The sequence below is a fragment of the Papio anubis genome, chromosome 10 (assembly GCF_008728515.1).
Source record: "Papio anubis isolate 15944 chromosome 10, Panubis1.0, whole genome shotgun sequence".
NCBI classification, from domain to species: domain Eukaryota; kingdom Metazoa; phylum Chordata; class Mammalia; order Primates; family Cercopithecidae; genus Papio; species Papio anubis.
In genome coordinates this window covers 7,242,448-7,259,776 of record NC_044985.1, presented here as the reverse complement: position 1 = coordinate 7,259,776, position 17,329 = coordinate 7,242,448, and positions in this window count along the sequence as shown.

Sequence of the window (17,329 nt, the reverse complement as noted above, 5' to 3'; positions counted from 1 at the left end):
TGGGTATATATTAACATCTAAATTATCTAAAGCCTATTCATTCTTACTTCCACGTGTTGACTTTCCTTTGTAATATTGCATATTCATATTATAAGGATGTCATCATAGTCTGTCTGCAAAATTCATATAAAGTTTAATGCATTTTTAAATTTTAGTTTCTAAATAGAGAAAATCACTTAAGCAATGATTTATTATTAATATTACATAAATAATAAGCTCATATTATAGTTATCTTAGTAGATTCAAGGAGTCAGTATTCATGTGTTTTAGCAATCAGCCTATGGATTTTATTTTTAATACTTAGCTCTCAAACATTATTGGATACAAAACATCTTATAGCAAAATGATCCTTATTCTTCTCTCACCCTGACACTTTAAAGATATTCATTCATTGCAGCATAAGGCAGCTTTTGAAACTTATGTAGGAGTTGGTAAGCTAACCCCTCCCGTGTATGCTGTGTCCATAAAATCCATATGTTGATTCCCTCAAAACTTATCTACTAATAGCTTACTGTTGATTGCAGCCTTACCACTACTGAAAATAGCTCAGCTAACAATATTTTGAATGTAATCTCTATTATATACTGTGTTCTTAAAGTAAGCTAGAGAAAAGAAAATGTTATCAGGAGGTTTGTAAGGAAAATAAAATACATTTATTATTGACAAAATAGGAAGGAGCTTTTCAAATTGAGTAGGCTCACAGAGAGGAGAGGGAGGAAGAGGTGAGGAGTGCAGCTGGTCTTATGTCTCGAGGGGCAGAGGAAGAAGAAACTACATATAACTGATTCACAGCTACTATAAATACATTTACATTAAAACCAGTTTTATCAACTATATGTTTAAGTGATAATTTTTAAAATATCATTAATAATTCTTCCAAGAATTAATACCCATTCAGTCTCAAGGATTATATATTTTTCCAGTTAAGGAAATGCTTACTATAGTCACATAGCCACTTTTGTTACATGTGAGTTATTATAACCACATAGGAATAATTACTACTACATAGTGATTTGTTCCTCGGTGCCTTCTTTGTTGTTTCGTCCTCTAATTTCCTATGTTGGAATCACTCCTGATCTTTGAGTCTCTTTTTTTCCCCCTCTCATATTCTGTTTCTTTTATATTTATTTTCTTTTCCAAACAATTTTATTTGCAAGACTATTCCTTGTTCAGTGTGCTCACTGAAGTGTCCATTCTTTTAGTTTGTGTTCAGCTGAAACCTTTTGACACAGATTTCCCTCCATGTACTATTCAGTCCAATGAGTATTGACAAATGCATAATGTCGTATATCTACAATTATAGTATTACACAGAATAGTTCAGCCTTCCTAAAAATCCTTTGCCTGATCAAACTCTTGTTGTCTCAATTTATTCTCTGTCCTCTGGTAAAAATCTTACCTTCTTTATCTTAGCACTATTTAGTGATTACTTTCAAATATATGTTGAATCTTGTATGTTCGCTTACATTATAATAAGAGAATATCAAGTATGCCAAGGGGTTGTGGATATGACCCAGCATATAGGCTGATTAGCTTTGCACTACTGGATGAGTACACTGACCCTGGAATTGCCAGAAGAAGAACGTGTTTAATCTGGATTCCAAAACCCATAGCTCATATTTCCATTTACATAGGATAGTTCAGCTACATCCTCAGCCATAGTCCAACATATTAATTAACTGGGACTTTTGTTTCAAAATATTGTTGAAATGTGTCATCTACCTTCCCATTAAACTTCACGTGTGATTTTATAAATTTTTAATTATTTTTTGTTATCGCAATAAGACCTTGGTGGCCATGAAAGGCAGTCATGCATACAAGATCTGCTACAAGGTAAAATAAGTGATATTTTCTATACCAACACTTATGGTAATTAGTACTTCATATATGCTACCTTGCAGTATGAATATTTTTACTGCCATCTTCTATTTCCTACATGAATTAAAAAATAAGAGCTCTTATAAATCAAGATCTATGATTTATATGTTGAAATTATATGGGTATCATTTTAAACGTAAAAAAAAATAAGACTCTGAGAGACTGTTATCAAACAATTTTGCAGTCCCTATCACCTAGAAGTATACCTTTATGTTGAATTGCCTTATAATTTTAAATAAATAATTATTGCAATTACTTACATACATTTTTTTTTCAATGGGAAAGCAGGATACAATTACAATAAGTCAACTGTTAGTGTTATGTGCTGTTGGTTTTAGCATTCAGATGTACAAGATGAGTGTTTTCTTCTTTTGCTGCTTTCAAGATTTTCACTTTCAACATTTTGACTACAGTATGTCTAATTGTAGAGCTCGTTGCATTTCTTCCTTATAGTTTATTGAACTTCCCGGATGTGAAGATTAATGATTTTTATCAAAATGCATATGATTTTAGCCATTATTTATTCAAATATATTTTTGACCCTGTCTCTTTCCCCTCCTTTCGCAGCTTACATTATGCATACGTTGGTGCACTTAGCGGTATTTCAAATTTCTCTGAGGCTCTGTTTACGTTTCCTTATTTGTTCTTTTTTCTGTTTTTCAGATTGCATAAATCTCTATGTCTGTGTCTTCAAATTCACTGATTTGACCGGGCGTGGTGGCTCACGCCTGTAATCCCAGCACTACAGGAGGCCGAGGCGGTTGGATCACGAGGTCAGGAGATCGAGACCATCCTGGCTAACACGGTGAAACCCCGTCTCTACTAAAAAAAAATACGAAAAACTAGCCGGGCGAGGTGGCGGCGCCTGTAGTCCCAGTTACTCGGGAGGCTGAGGCAGGAGAATGGCAGGAACCCGGGAGGCGGAGCTTGCAGTGAGCCGAGATCATCGCGCCACTGCACTCCAGCCTGGGCGACAAAACAAACAAACAAAAACACTGATTCATACTTCTGTTACCTAAAACCTACTGTTCAGCCCCTGCAGTGAATGTTTCATTTTGGTTATTGCACTTTCCACTCTAGAATTTCTGCTCGGTTCCTTCTGTTATTTCTCTTTATTGCTATTCTCTATTTGATGAGCCATTGCTATAACTTTCATTTAATTCATTAAACATGACTTCCTGTTGTTCTTTGAATATAGGTATAGTAGCTTCTTTGACATCTTTGTCTGCTAAATCCTACATCTGGGCACTCTAGAGAAAGTTTCTAGCATGCTTTTCTCTTTCTATGTATGAGTCACACTTTTCTGTTTCTTTATCTGCCTCTTTTCTGTTAAAAATTGGACATGTTAGATAACAGATTGTAGCCAATCTGGAAATCAAATTGACCCACCAGCAGCCCATCTCCCTCTCAAGGGCTTGTTATTATTTGGTTAGTGATCTGGCTGAATTAGTTCAGCGAGGTCTCTTCCCCCAACAGTGTGTCGTTTCTGATGTCACTCCTTAGAGGGCCCTCCTTGGCATTTTGGGCACATGCTGTCTGACCATCAGAGATGGCTGTGGTCTTAGCCAGCCTCTTTATAAGTGTATCTTGCTGAAGAGTCCCTTAAGCTTTTAGCTGGGCTTCCTCTTTCAGTATTGTATCCAGCTCATAGCCTCTAGTATTTACCAGCTGATTGTTTGTTTGTTTACTTATTTATTTATTTTATGGCAATGCTCTGGGGGCATAAATGGCTTCACAATATAATCCAATTAAAGTGGGCAACTTTGCATGAGAAGGATGTTGCCTGTCTCAGAAGCTTGCTTCAATTCCAGGAAGGCTCTTCTTAGCTGTCTCTTTCTCTAGTTCTTTCTGCTTACCCTCTAGCCACGCTAATATTTTGCTTGTTGCTATCACTGTCACGGGCTACTAACCTTCTCTTATTTACTTACCACTAGATATTCTTCAGGCATAAATTTTTCATAGTGTGTTTCAAATAAAGTCAGTTCCCTTATGGAGAGCTGCAGAGATCTCCTTTCTTAAAGTATTCCTCGTCCCCTGGGCCAACGTCTTTGCCATTGCATTGGACCTGGGATTGGAGAGAGTGGCCTGTTTCTCCAATATGTTTCTATACCTATACTCTATGAATGAGGTATTGGATAGGGATAGTAGCCTCTGATCTTCATGGCTTGCCTCTTTCACTGTGGAACCTCTCACCTCCAAGCAGGCTGGAGAAGAGGCAAGGAATACCCTTCTGCCGTATGAGTGAGGACTTCATGAGGGAGGAAACTCTGATCCTCTCACCAGGAACAGAGCTTCTGCAACATAGTGTTGAAGGAGGATGAAAGATTTTGGCTGCCTACCCTCTCTGGTGTCCCATAGCCCTAGGTTGGGTGTTGGGAGAAGGAGCTTGATTTTCTTGGCCACAGACACCCAGAGTAGAATTTCGTTCACATCGAACTTGGTATAAGGGTGGCCATGGCAGCAAATCATGTCTCAAATGCTACAAAAAATATTATTGTTGTTCTATCACTATCGAGTAGATTTTTTAGATGAACTTTTTTTTTTTGAAATTTGCTACATGCTATTTACAAATATTTTAGATCATTTGAATTGTTATTATTATTTTATTAATAAAAGTGTTTCACTGGGGAGAAAGTCCACTGACTCCTTACATTGCCATTCTGGAATTTAGCACATTTTTGATTATGTGTATTTTATCCTAAGGACAGTAAGATTTTGGAAGAAATAGAAGAGATTCCTGGCTGTTTCAGTAGCAACAAAATGCTTTTTAACAGGCTCAGAATCAGAACAGGGCCTTGAACTATGAGTCAGGTTATGCTATACAAAGATGACTACAAAATCAATGCAAGTGAAGGATACCCAGTTAAAGTACTGGATATCTGGACTTCTAAATATTTGTCTTGTTGTAAATAATTAGTTTGTCTGAAATATCTGTATATATCTGGAAGCAATACTTATATTAATTCTAGACATTTCAGGAAGAAATTAGATGTAATTATTTTTCTAGGGTATGTGCAAAATGGATGTATGGTTTAAAAGTGTGGAACGAATACAGTACATATTACATTCACTTTTAGTGGGTGAAGCAGGTTCACTTAAACAAAAACAGATGCCCATGTCTGGCCATGATCCTGAGAGCTTGTGCACTGGGTAGAGGGCACAAAAGACAGTGAGTCCCTGGGATAGAAACAGTGTTTTCTTCCATTTTGATTGTGATTTTCAAAGTGCAATCACCTATTATTTCAGATATTCAAGTTATTTCACCATAGTAGCTTGAGTTTGCTGTATTTCAGTCTGGCACATTCTCTTTCTACTCGGTTTGATAGATTATCTTTCAAAGATTTTTCTTCTTTAATTATGACCACTGATTCAACCCATGAAAAGCTGATTTTCCTCATGGCCACTGTCTTCTCTGCCTTTCTGGTAGCCTAGACTTCAACTGACATTTTTGTGACCATTAAAACTGGAAAATCTCCAATGTGATGACTATGCGGTTAATTGGATTTGAATTACTTGGGACTAACCTGGAGTTTTCAGAGTCACAGTGGGACTTTCAAAAGTCCTGTTCCCTCAGGCAGTCCAGTTATTGATTCCAAAATACTTACTTCTGTGGATTAAAATCAATACTGATTCTTTATCACAAGCTCTGTCTTTTCTCTAACTCTTGACTATTTTATGGCTTTTACTTGCCACTACTCTAGCAACAACAACAATCTTGCTTTTTATACCCACTTTTGAACACACTGAACATTGGAGAAATAAATTCAGCCTTTTGGTAGTTCTTTTGCCTGCTTTCAATAGAATTCTCTCTTATGTTCTAGCCATAGCTAGAATTTATTAAAATGTGAAGTGGGGATTGGGCTACAATAACTTCTCAAAGAACAATTCTCTGTAGATTGATAACCATTAGAGATAATGTTTCTTTCCACACATTAAGATGCTAGAGAGAGAGGTGCCCATAAGTCCCTAGGTGATTAGAAACAAAGCTTTAAGGCTAAATGGTTCTTAGTTAGACATGTTAATATGTGGTATTAACATTTATTTTTGTTTCTGGAAAAAGTTTTTTCATGTCTCAGACAGTAAGGCCAAGGCAATGACTAGTTTGATTATCTTTATTATGTTAACTATATTACTCTAAGTTCCACCTTATAAACAACTTTCTCTGATAATCACCATATAAACAGTCTTCTTCCAAATTATTTCTTTTTATTTGCCTGGATTTCTGCATGGCACCATGCTTTCTTCAGGCTAGAATACAAGATAACTGTTCTGCTTGAAGGTTTTCTGGAAAAACCTTGGTCCAGACTCTAATTTTATATTATCTGTATTTCCTGCTGAAGGCCTTGATTCTTGATCATTCAGTAGATTCAGTTTAAAATTCAGTTCGCAGCACTCTATAGGCTTCCAAAACATAAAGGTGATGTGAACACTGGACTAGACAAACTAATTTTATTTTTACCAACAAGCTGTCTTTTTCCAGTTACAGAAATAGGTGCATGGAATACAAATAAATAAATAAAAGCATATAAATCTGTAATTGCCCTTGGAAGAAGCTGACTTCCAAATCCTAACCCTAATCTTGACAAAGCATCAGTGAGACTTTGCCAGCAAACAAGCTAATAGTTTATCCTGTAACTGAGCTCAGGGGATTAGCGAAGTAGGAAATCCATCATGTGTGTGTGACAGGGTCTAGCTCTGTTGCCCCGGCTGGAGTACAGTGGTACAATCACAGCTCACTGCAGTTTCTACTTTCTGGGCTCAAGCAATCCTCCCCATTCAGCTTCTCAAGTAGCTGTGACTACAGGCACACACCACCACACCCTGCTATTTTTGTTATTTTTAGTAGGTCTTGCTGTGTAGCCCAGGATGTTCTGGAACTCCTGGTCTCAAGCGATCCTCCTCAGATCTCTCCCAAAGTGCGAGATTACGGAGGTGATCCATTGCACCCCATCAACTTTGTTAATATCCTGGAGAGGCTTCCTGATCTCCTGCTGCAATGATTCACAACATGATATGGAAGATAATGTGCCCCCTACACTTGCCAGAAGAGACAAGTCTCATATTTAGTCTCTATTAGACCTTTAATTCAGTCATTCTAAGAAGTTCTGCCTAAAATCTCTTTCAACCTCTCTTCTTGGGGTTCCTGGCTACACATGGAGGATGATTTACTTCCTTAGTTTCTAGTAAGGTAGAAAATCTTTTATGTCACTTATTATCAGTTTCTTCTGGTTAATCAAATAATTAAATGTCTCTCAAGATGGCCTTAATTCCCTCTTCTCCAACCTTTATCTGACTCATATTGCTAGCATTGAGTAGGCAAAGGAGAAGGGCTGAGTGAGGGGTCATTCTCCAGCCAAAATCAATGCACCAACCTATTGAAAACCTATAGCTAAACTCAATCACACAGTTACATTTTAAGTCACTGCATGGCAAAATTTCAAATTATGTTACAAACACATTGCATCAGCCACCATTACATATAGGATCCCGAGGGTTCAACAGCATTAAGGAATGGTCTGGGGACCGAAGGAATACTGTAGCTCCAAAACACTGTTTGCTTTGAAGCCCTGTTCAGGGATCACTAACATGAACAATGATAAATGTTCAACAGAAAACTATTGATGAGAATGGGGCCTGTCATTAATATATCCATAAAGAAAGGACATGTATCCATAAAGAAAGGACAGGATATATATGAATTGAGGCAATTAAACTGGGATGCATCAAGCATTCATTTATTTTTGTTCAAGATCTTGGAACTTTTTATTCCATCTATTAAATATGCCTATTTAGTGTCACATGTGGCTGGTAATAGTTTGTCACTCAAAGTGATTTTGATTAATCTATAGTTTTAAATTGTTTTTATCCTCAGTTTTACATTTTGTTTAAGATCCACTAGAGTTCAGTGGTTAAAGATGGGGAAGCATTAGTAATATTAAATGTAAGAAATTAGTGATGAGCTTAAAGTTGGTAATAATTATTTTAATGTGCCTCAAGATGTTCTATGAGTACAATAGACTCATGTATTTGATCAAATTTGTTGGCTGCTTCAGGATGATCCTAGTACTATGGAAAACTGTGTTAAAAAAAAAAAAGGACATAGAGAGATAATTACATCTATCTTTTTAGAGAGAAAACAATTATCCACACCCACAATATGTTATTTCTAACTAAGTGCTACAAACCTCAATCAGAAAATATATTTTTATAATTTATTTAAAAATAGTTAAAGAACTCAAAAAATGAAAGGAGTTTTTGCCTGTCAAATTAAGGTTCAATCTATGTTTTAACACGAGCTTGACTTTGCCAAGCAAAATAGTATTTTATCTTAAATGTATGTCTTCATAGAGCATACTCATAGAAAAATAATTTAAAGTAGCACTTACAATTAAACATCATGTGCCACATTTTACATAAGGGAAGACATGTATTTCATATTTGCATTAAGAAAATAATTATTTTATTATTTTGAACTTTATATAATAATTACTAATAATTTATTTACCTAATATGTAATTTATTTATTGAACAAACATATATGTGTGTGTGTGTATATATATATACACATCATAATAGTGTAACTGACAGACTATTTCCAATGCTTTAAAATTTATTTTGTGTGTTTTCCCATTTCTCATTTAAAAAAAAATCAACTTTTATTTTAGATTTGGAGGTATATGTGCATATTTGTTACATGGTATGTTGTGTGATGCTGAGATTGGGATATGAATGACCCCATCACCCAAGTCATAGCATAGTACCTAACAGTTTTGTAACCTTTACCTTCTTCCTTACTTCCCCCATCTAGTAGTCCCAAACTATTGTTGCCATCTTTATGTCCACTAGTACTCAATGTTTACCACTTATAAGTGAGAACATGGGTATCTGGTTTTCTGTTTCTGTGTTAGTTTGCTTAGGAAAATGGCCTCCAACTGCATTCATGTTGCTATAAAGAACATGATTTCATTCTTTTTGATGGCTGTGTAGTATTCCATGATGTATATGTGCAGTATTTCTTTTATCCAATCCACTGTTGATGGGTAGTTACACTGATCCCATGGTCTTCACTATTGTAAGTGCTGCTGCAATAAACATATGAATGCAGTTGTCTTTATGTTAGAATGTTTTATTTTCTTTTGGACATATAACTAGTAATGGAGTTTCTGAGTTGAATGGTAGATCTGTTTTAGATTCTTTGAAAAATCTTTAATGGCCGGGCGCGGTGGCTCAAGCCTGTAATCCCAGCACTTTGGGAGGCCGAGACGGGCGGATCACGAGGTCAGGAGATCGAGACCATCCTGGCTAACACGGTGAAACCCCGTCTCTACTAAAAAAATACAAAAAACTAGCCGGGCGAGGTGGCGGGCGCCTGTAGTCCCAGCTACTCGGGAGGCTGAGGCAGGAGAATGGCGTGAACCTGGGAGGCGGAGCTTGCAGTGAGCTGAGATCCGGCCACTGCACTCCAGCCTGGGCGACAGAGCGAGACTCCGTCTCAAAAAAAAAAAAAAAAGAAAAATCTTCAAACTGCTTTTCACTGTGTGTATGTGTTCTCTTTTCTACACAGCCTCATTAGCATCTGTTGTTTTTGACTTTTAATAATAACCATTTTGAGTGGTGTGAGATGGTATCTCATTGTAGTTTTGATTTGCATTTCTCTGATTAGTGATATGGAGTATTTTTTCATGTTTGTTGGCCACTTGTATGTCTTCTTTTGAGAAGTGCCCATTCATGTATTTTGCCCACATTTTAATAAGATTATATTTTTTTCTTGTTGATTTGTTTAAGTTCTTTATAGATCCTAGATATTAGACATTTGTCTATGCATAGTTGGTGAATATTTTCACCCATAATGTGGGTTGTCTGTTTACTCTGTTTGTACTTCTTGTATGTACAGAAGCTCTTTAGTTTAATTAAATTCTACCTGTCAATTTTTGTTTTTGTTGCAATTGCTTTTGAGAACTTAATTATAAATTATTTCCCAAGTTCGATGCCCACAATGGTGTTTCCTACATTTCCTTCCAAGATTGTAATAGTTTGAGGGCTTTCATTTAAACTTTAACCTACTTGAGGTAATTTTTGTACGTAACGAAAGGTAAGAGCCCAGTTTCATTCCTCTGCATATGACTTTTCAGTTATATAAGCACCACTGATTAAATAGTGAGTCATTTCCCCTTTGCTTATTTTTGTCAACTTTGTCAAAGTATGAATGGATGTAGGTATGTGGCTTTACTTCTGTGTTCTCCATTGTGTTCTGTTTGTCTATAGACCTGTTTCTGTACCATCACCATGCTGTTTTGGTTACTGCAGCCTTACAATATAATTTTAAGTTGGGCAGTGTGATGTCTCTGGCTTTATTCTTTTGCATAGGATTGCTTTGGATTTTAGGGCTGTTTTCTTTGGTTCCATATAATTTTAAAGTATTTTTTTTTGAAAAATTATGTTAACAGTTTGATAGAAATAGCATTGAATCTGTAAATTTCTTTGCACAATGTAGTCATTTTAACAACATTGATTTTGGAGAATCTGATGAGTGTGTCTTGAAGTGGTCATCCTGTAGAGTGCATAAGTTCTCTGAATTTGCACTTGAACCTCTGTAGCAAAGTTGGGGAAATTTCTGTCTTCAAATGTGTTTTCCATGTTATTTGCTCTTTCTCCATCTCTTTCAGGAATGCCAATGAGTTGTATGTTTTATCTCTTTACATAATCCCATATTTCTAGGAGGTTTTATTTATTTTTAAAAATTCTGTTTTCTTTATTTTTATCTGCCTGCATTCACTCAACATAGCAGTCTTTGAGCTCTGAGATTCTTGTCTCAGCTTGGTCTATTCTGTTACTACTGCTTCCAACTGAATTATGAAATTCCTTCAGTAAATTTTTCACTTTTAGAAGACCTTGCTTCTTTCTTAAAATGGCTATGTCATCTTTCAACTCTTGGCTGCTTAGTGTTATCCTTGGATTTGGTTTCAGCCTTCTCTTGTATTTCAGTCAGCTTCTATGCTATCCAGATTCTGAATTCTATTCGGTCCCATGTGCTATTGAGCACAGTGATTCATTGTGATTAGAACAATTGCTGGGGAGCTAGCAGGGTCATTTGGAGGGAAGACGACACTCTGGCCTTTGAGCTACGGTGTGAGTTGGTTTAGTTGATTGTCTTTATTTCTGGATGCTTTTAGGGACCAAGGCTCAGTTCAGCACTCCTGGGGTGCATACTTTAATCCTAGGGGCTAGGACTAGGCCTGCAGATTTGTACTCTGGCCCCTCAAAGTTAAGCACCTACTGTCTACAAGGGCAGAAGTGTTACCAGTTCACTGGCAGCACCACGATGAAGGGGATAGCTGGCAAGAGTGCTCTGATAGGGCAGCAGTGGACCCCACATGTGTGCTCTCAGCAGGGTGGGGGCAGGTCTGCACATGTTTGAGAGATTTTTCTAACTTTTTGTGATAGGCATTTAGCTCTATAAGATTTCCTTTTATCACTGCTTTTGCTGCATTCCAGAGATTTTTGTATGCTTTATGGTTTAATAAAAATGAATCTACTGAATAATATCACGAGATAAGTACTATCTTATTCTCATTTCATAGTTAAATTAAAACAAATCAAGACTTTAAAAAAATTGCCCAATAATTTATGTATCATGGAACAATAATATTACTTTAAAAAATATGTTTATGAATGCTATCTGTTACAGTGAGAAGGGTGTTGGGCCAAAATGGTTAGGAAAATGTGGATTCTAGGTTATTTTAAATGTCCGTTGATTCCAGAAAATGTCATGATTCATGGATTTTCTAAATGTCTCAGCTGCATGCAAAACAGTGGGGAAAAAAGTGAACACCCAGGTATGACCCAGACATGCTGCTCTGTTTTCTTCTAGAATATTAGCTTCTAGATGGCAGGCATTTTTATTCTTACTTGTAATAATAAGAACCCATCCTTTATTTTCAATAGACTAATATTAAATATGTCAGTATTGTGTTTAGCTAGAAGAAAGATTTGATAATTTCTTATGAGGAAAAGGAACAACTGGTATGCTACAGGAGTTTTATTTCTATTTTGCTAGCACACAAAATATCCATGTCTAATAAAAACACTCAAAGTCAGAGTCTAAGAAATTAAAAATTAAAATGATAATACGCGCACACACGTGCAGACACATACAGAAAATTTGAGATGGCATCTGCCAGTAGAAAAAAGCAATGCAAAGTTTCAGTTCTCCATGATCTTGGAGGATACTCTTTTCCCACAAAATTATAATCTAGTCTCATAATGATTTAAAATAGGGACGTTTTAACACACACACACACTCTCTCACACACACACACAAACACACACCCCACCACCACCAGCAGCAACAACAACAATGACAATGAAGAAGAAGAAAGGAAGAAATAGCTGAATTTCATTGTAGCTATGTTTTACTGAACCAAAAGAGAATACATGAGACCTATGGCTACCAACATCTAATTAGCAGACTTTTCACCAGGCGATGAAATGCTGCAAAACATTATTTGGTCCTATTTTTACTGCTTTCATTGACTAACTGTTATTTTAGAGATACTATTTAACTTCACTGATTTTGTGATTTTATCTTTCACATAAAGATTTGAAGAATTGACCTCCCCACCTGTTGAAGATTTTATGCAGAAAAAAATTTAAAAACTGCTGTCTTAAAGAAAAGAAAACAAAACCTGATCAGCTTCTGCTTCTACTAAGTAGAAGCACTGAATTTTCTCCTGGCTTATTAATATAAGTTTATATTTTGATTAGGACTAGTGTGAAAATAGTTTAAATTTGTACAGAGAACTGGGCATGCAGTTTTTGTGGTACTGTTTTAATCAAGCATCGTTACCCGTGAGATACGTGTAGGAAGTATTTTTTTTTTTTTTTTTTTTTTGAGATGGAGTCTTGCTCTGTTGCCCAGGCTGGAGTGCAGTGGCCGGATCTCAGCTCACTGCAAGCTCCGCCTCCCGGGTCTACGCCATTCTCCTGCCTCAGCCTCCCGAGTAGCTGGGACTACAGGCGCCTGCCACCTCGCCAGGCCAGTTTTTTGTATTTTTTAGTAGAGACGGGATTTCACCGTGTTAGCCAGGATGGTCTCGATCTCTTGACCTCGTGATCCACCCGTCTCGGCCTCCCAAAGTGCTGGGATTACAGGCTTGAGCCACCGCGCCCGGCCGGAAGTATTTTTAAATTCACATCTACAGACATTTTAGTCTCCTTTTATTAGTGCATTTTAAACAATTGGTTAGCAATGTCCATTATGTACATTATCTTTAATGAAACCAAAAAGTCCCCATCCTCTGGGAGTTTACACTCAAGCAGATGAAAATCACAGTGATGATTCAACCTAATACTGGTCGAGTATAATAGACAATAAGTGATGCTGAGAAGGCCTATACCAGCCACCGTCTTAAATAGTAGTTAGATGATGACTGCAAATATATCTGCAAATATACAAGGCTCATGGGAGAAAAAACTTGGGGATTTTGAAAATCCACTCAAAAATTATGGACATTTAACTGAGAAGTTTCCTGAAGGATGGGAAAGATTTGGTTGGGCAACCATGAGGAGAGGGTCATTTGATGCAAAAGCAAAAGAAACAGATTTGGAAGAGTAAAGACATTAGCATATATATGACATAGTAATGTTATGTCATCTGAGTTTTCTTTTAATAGTTAGGCATGAAGGGTGAAAAAATATATATCCTCTCACACTCTCCCTCTGTATGTGTATGTTCAAATCTTTCATTGTTCAGTCATGTTAGAACATGATTTATATTAATGTCCACTATTCAATTTGGCTGTCAAAGCAAATGACTCTCAGAATTCCCCTAAGTTTCTTTCACGTCTCGTCTCCTTAACCTGTTTTACCTATACATCAACTTCAAAGGGAATTATTTCTCTGAGAGAAAGATGAATAAAATGAACAGGACCTACATCTACTCAGCACAGTGAATTTGCTAGATTATCATCACCACGTTCATAAACATAAAGTATTTTAGTGAAGAGTGACAGGAAAATACAAAATCAATAACAAGTATATACTAAGTCTAAATATCCATTTCATTTTTGTATGCAGAAATTTTTTAGCCACTGACTTAGCTTTTTTTAAGAATTTCAGTTGCTATTCATTTCACCTTCACAGAAATGAAGCTGTTAGAAACCAGATAACATTATAGTTCCTTGCCAACACACATCAACTTACTCTTTAGTAAACGATGCCATAAACAATATAAATGATTATTTAAGCATTGCTCATAATATCTAAAGAAGGAATTCTGAAACTCCTTAATCTCTCTCTGGGGAGGTTAACAGTAGCATGGCTCTGAACATAGAAGATCTTGAGCATAAAATTTTGTTCTGATAAATTCCAGCTACATGACATTGGGTAACTTACTTTATTTTACTTATCTCTGTTTACATATTGAATTCCCTTCAGAAACAGGATATTTGTGAGATTTGAACAGAATTATAGAGAAGGTAGGAAGCCCTTGCCATAAAACCTGTGTATAGTTAAGATTTGAAAGTCTGTGTGTGTGTGTGTGCATGTGTGTGTGCATGCACACGTGCTTACCTGTAACATATTTATGGCAGAAAGAGTGAGTACAAACTATGGAAAAGATCATTATGGAGGGCGAGAAATAGAAATCAATAAAACATATGTAGAATAAATAAACAGAAATTAAAAATGAACAAAAATGAAAATTATAAAGAAATCAAAGTTGCAGTCAAGAAGTAGCATATCATCTAGGAAGGTAAAAGAGGTTGTTTGGCACAATAAATTGGTAAGTTCATAAAGTTTTTTGAAGTTTAGGTCATCTGTGATTTATTAGCTGGCAATCACAACTATATTACCTCTATGTTATTTCATTAATCAGAATATTTAGGTATGGCAAAAATCTGTATTTTTAACACTTCTCTCCAATGATTCAATACAACTACCAAAGCACTACATTTTGAAAAATCATGTAAATCTCACTTAGAAAAAAGATCTACAACATATGGTCACATGTGATATTAAGCAAAATGATTTTTTTTTTTTTTTTGAGACTGGAGTGCAGTGGCGTGATCTCGGCTCACTGCAACCTCTGCCTCCTGGGTTCAAGCAATTCTCCTAACTCAGCCTCCTGAGTAGCTGAGACTACAGGCACACCTGGCCAATTTTGTGTGTGTGTGTGTGTATGTGTTTTAGTAGAGACGGGGTTTCACTGTGTTAGCCAAGATGGTCTCAATCTCCTAACCTCAAACAAACAAACAAAAAATTTTTAATGGAACCATTTGGTGCAGGGACAAGCCATCCTGTATGAATTTGGAGACCCTAAGTATCTTATTAAAATATATATTTATATAAGCAGGCTTTATTTTTAAAAAGTAGCAGTGACAACAACTTTTCCTTTTACTATGTTTGCTAAAACATTGTGGGAAAGACAAAACCTTAAAGAAAGCCTCAGCTTTCAAGGTGCTTACAAACTAATAGAGAAAGTCATCGAGAGTGAATATAAAACTCGAGCTGCTGATTAGCAGTGCAAGACCACAAGAGGAGAGGTGTCACAAGGTAGGCAGTGATTAACTGCTACTTGAATTACATTGACAGTAATTGATAGAGGGCTTCAAAGAAGGAAGAGAGTGTATGATGACCCAGAGTTATCCAGAGGTGAACCTGGGCCAGGTGCCTCTCCATTGAAAACGCATGTGGAAGAACAAAGCACTATAAAAGACCTTTGAAAATTTTTATAAGATTAAAAAAGCAAAAGTTGGTACTTCCTATGTGACTGGAACAGTACTGGGTGTTCTATATGCAATAATTTCTTTAAATTTCAGAACTCTAGAAGCTAGATGTTACTGCTAATTTTAAAGATGAATAACCAGGATTTGGGGATAAATAGTTGATCTCAAGTCATTTGACAATTGAATACAGAATATAAATTATGGTGATGACTCCGAATCTTGTTCCTGTTCAATCACATCACACTAACATCTGGTATACTTGTTTGTTTGGAAGAATCAGTAATGTGAAACGGCTGATAATGTCAGATCAATGAATTTTAACCATAATTACTTCCACATGTGGCATTTTGATGCTATCACTTTCAATTATTTATTTTCAATTATTTTCTCTTTCCATGTTCTGTCCTCAACTCACTGACTTAATTTTGTTTTTGGCCGCCAATTTAACTGTGGTTGCAATTTCCCACAAGTTCTGCTCTGGGATTTAACCTTGCAGAGATGCTTAATAACTAATTTCAGTTTTGTCATTTTCTTATTGTGGCATTGCTCACTTTAAGACTGTCTGATACAAGATAAAATACAAAGATTTACTTTTAAAAAGATGTAATCAAAGAGAAGAATGGATTTGTCTTTGAGGTTTTATTTAACTTCTGATGCTGCAAACAATATTTAGCCTTAATACACCAAATTTCCCTAATGTAAGATAGATGGGTGATAGAGTTTGGATATTTGTCCCTGCCCAAATCTGGGGTTGAAAGGTAATCCCCAGTGTTGGACGTGGGGCCTGCTTGGAGGTGTTTGGATCATGGGAGTGGATCCCTCATGGCTGGGTACTACCTCAGAATAGTGAGGGGATTCTCAGGAGGTCTGGTTGTTTAAAAGTGTGTGCCGCCTTGCCTGCCTCGCTCTTGCCCCTGTTCGAGCCATGTGATATGCTTGCTCCCACTTCCCCTTCTGCCATGAGTAAAACACCTTGAAGCCTTCTCAGAAGCTGAGCAGATGCTGGCACCAAGCTTCCTGTACAGCCTGCAATACTGTGAACAGATTAAACCTCTTTTCTCTATAAATTACTCAGTCTCAGGTATTTCTTTATCGCCATGCAAGAATGACCTATTACAATGAGTATTTTGGTGTTGCTAGAATAAGAGATTGGGAGCAAAAGTTAAAAATAATGACCTCAAGGTTTACTGATGTTGAAGACATTGTGTAAAGTGAACCAGTCATAGAAGGACGGATATTGCCTTGTTACACTATGTGAGGTATCTGAAGTTGTCAACATCACAAAAAAACAAAAGTAGAATGGTGGCTGCCAGGGACTGGCAGGGGAGTGGAACGGGGAGTTGTGCTCAGTGAGTATAGAGTTTCAGTCATGCAAGATGGACAAGTCTGAAGATGTACAATATTGTGCCTATAGTTAATCCTACTGTACTGTGTATTTAAAGCTTTGTTAAACAAGTAGATATCATTATATGTGTTTTTTAATCACAATAAAAAGTTAAAAATAGAAATTCATATCAGAAAACTCAAGATCTTATGTGACAATCAGGATAGCAAGAGGTGTCTTGAAATCTTTCCTTATTATTTTTGGAAATTATAGACCTAATGAGTATTTGCAAGCCATTGCTAGATGCGCAGAATTCAAACTGCTCAACCCTTTTAACTTATAAACATGTCAGTCGTGCTTCTCCTCTAACATCACTAAAAAGCTCAGTCTTTACTGTTCTGAAT